The sequence below is a fragment of the Otolemur garnettii genome, unplaced genomic scaffold, assembly GCF_000181295.1.
Source record: "Otolemur garnettii isolate 467f Iridium unplaced genomic scaffold, OtoGar3 scaffold00055, whole genome shotgun sequence".
In the NCBI taxonomy this organism is placed as follows: Eukaryota; Metazoa; Chordata; class Mammalia; order Primates; family Galagidae; genus Otolemur; species Otolemur garnettii.
Genome location: NW_003852450.1, coordinates 2,609,616 through 2,612,252, shown reverse-complemented (window position 1 = coordinate 2,612,252; position 2,637 = coordinate 2,609,616).

The window sequence follows — 2,637 nt, the reverse complement described above, 5'->3', positions numbered from 1 at the left end:
TTTTTTTTTTTTTTCGAGACAGTCTTGCTCAGTCACCCAGGCTAGAGTTCAGTGGTGTGATCGTAGCTAACCGTGACCTCACACTCCTAGGCTTAATCAGTCCTCTCATCTCAGCCTCCCGAGTAGCTGGGACTACAGGTGTGCCCTGCCATGCTTGGCTAACTATTCTATTTTTTGTAGAGACTGGGTCTTGCTCTTATTCTGGCTGGTTTCAAACTCCTAGCCTAAACCAATCCTCCTGCCCTAGCCTCCCAAAGTTCTAGGATTATAAACATATACCATCATACCCAGCCTATACTCAAAATTAAGCATTATTTATCTGAAATTCAGATTCAGCTAGGCATTCTGTGTATTTTTCTGGCAACTCCATTTACATCCCTGTCTAGTTATGCAGTGGGAATATGTTAAGCTCGTAAGGTCCAGCCAAAGGAAAGCAGTTAGAGCTAGAAAAGGAGAGGAATAGTGGATAGAAACCATTATGTTTCCATAAAAGGTATAAATATTTATTTATTTATCTATCTATCTATCTATTTATTTATTTGAGAAAGAGTCTCACTCTGTTGCCCTGGGTAGAGTGCTGTTAACATTGTCACAGCTCACAGCAAGTTCAAACTCTTGGGCTCAAGAGATCTCTTGTCTCAGCCTCCCCAGTAGCTGGGACTACAGGCATGTGCCACCACACCCAGCTATTTTTTTTTCTTTCAATTTTTAGTAGAGACAGGGTCTTGCTCTTGCTCAGGCTATCTTGAGCTCAAAATCCACCCACCTCAGCCTCCCAGAATGCTAGGATTACAGGTGTGAGCCACCGCACCTGGCTTAAAAGGTATAAATTGAATGACTGTGAGTTAAGAACATGATTCTTGGTAGTGGAGAACAGCCAAGGTAGGCTGTGTGTGTTTCCAGGCTTCAAGGACGAGAGCAGGCTTTTGTCTTAAATCACGAGCAAGTAAGCAAGCAAAAAACAAAAGTGAAGACTCTCACATCAGGGTGACCAGCAAGTACAATTCTAAGAAACTAGGGGAAATTAAGACAGAGACATTCATTTATCAAAGTATAGCTTTTAAAATTCTGGTGACATTGGCATCTTTGCTGAGCGCCTACTATGTGCCAAGTGCTGTGCATGGAATGGGGAATATGTAGTATGAAGATTATTAATAAAACAAGGTCTTCATTTAAAGAAGGGAGACAGACCTATACACAGATCATTATAATTAGGGCCTGTGGAAATACCTGGATTTCTCTTTTACCTAGATATTTGTTCATCATTATTTACAGAAGGGATTGGCCTGGGCAGAAGAAAGGGCACAGAAGAGGATACCAGCTTGAGACTTACAAATCTCTGCAGACAATTGGACCCACTCTCCTTAGAAGGCAGTTTAGAAATCATGGGTTTGTTTTGTTTTGTTTTGTTTTGTTCTTTTTACCGTCTCTTGGGAGTTGTAACCCTGGCCCCCAGTTGTTCTCACTAGGGGTTTATCAAGTATTTCTTTCAGGGACGTATGGTGGTCTCCATGACTATAATCTAAATAAAAACAATATTCTACATCTTCTTACACCTCCCGCTAGTTTTAACTTCCTTAAGGGATTAGCTTCCCAGGAAAATGCGTGATTCGAATACCCCTCATTCCAGCTTTTACAGCACAGGGGTGGATGAAGTTAGAGGAGATGTAGCAGTGGGGTTTCTATCTCAAGGGCTTTGATGATTAGGGATGGGAAGTACTTCAAGAATTGTTTTACTAGACCAGGTGTGATGGCTCAGACCTGTAATCCTAACGCTCTGGGAGGCCGAGACAGGTAGATTGCTTGAGTTCATGAGTTAGAGACCAGCCTGAGCAAGAACGAGACCCCATCGCCACTAAAAATAAAAAACTGAGGCAAGAGGATCACTTGAACCCAACAGTTTGAGGTTACTGTGAGCTACGCCACAGTACTCTACCAAGGGTGACAAAGTAAGACTCGGTCTCAAAAAAAAAAAAAGAATTGTTTTACAGAGCTTGGGGGTCATTTTTGAGTTGGAGGGGTATCTGCTTTCCATCATTCAATGACATGGTGAGATTCATTTAGAGATCTGGTGTTCAGGCTCTTGAGATTTGGGAATTTTAAAGATTTCCAAAAACCAGGTGACCCCAATGTGGAGTTATAATATTTAAGACACAGATAAACTGATTTCTGACATTTAGCCATAGTGATAATTGTTATTTTTGCTGTGCAATATTCCCTAACCTCTTTTTTTGGAACCTACTGTAGCAACTTTACTCGGGAGAACCACTGTCTTCCTAACTATCCTGTCCAATGTACTCCAGGTGACGCTGCTGCTGGGTCCAGGAGGTCTGACCAGAGTACTAAACTTTCCTGGCCACAGTTTTAGTTTAAGGATGGACCCAAAGCCAATGAAACACAGTGATATTGTGAGGACAACTGAGCGAGCTCTTCTTCTGAGTTGAGCCCGGAACAGTTGTCATCTTGCTTATAGAAAAGAAGACTGTGGCTCGGTACCTATGGCTCAAGTGGCTAAGCCGCCAGCCACATACACCTAAGGTGGCAGGTTCGAATCCATCCCCAACCCACCAAACAACAATGGTGGCTGCAACCCAGGCCGGGCCTTGTGGCGGGAGCCTGTGGTCCCAGCTACTTGGG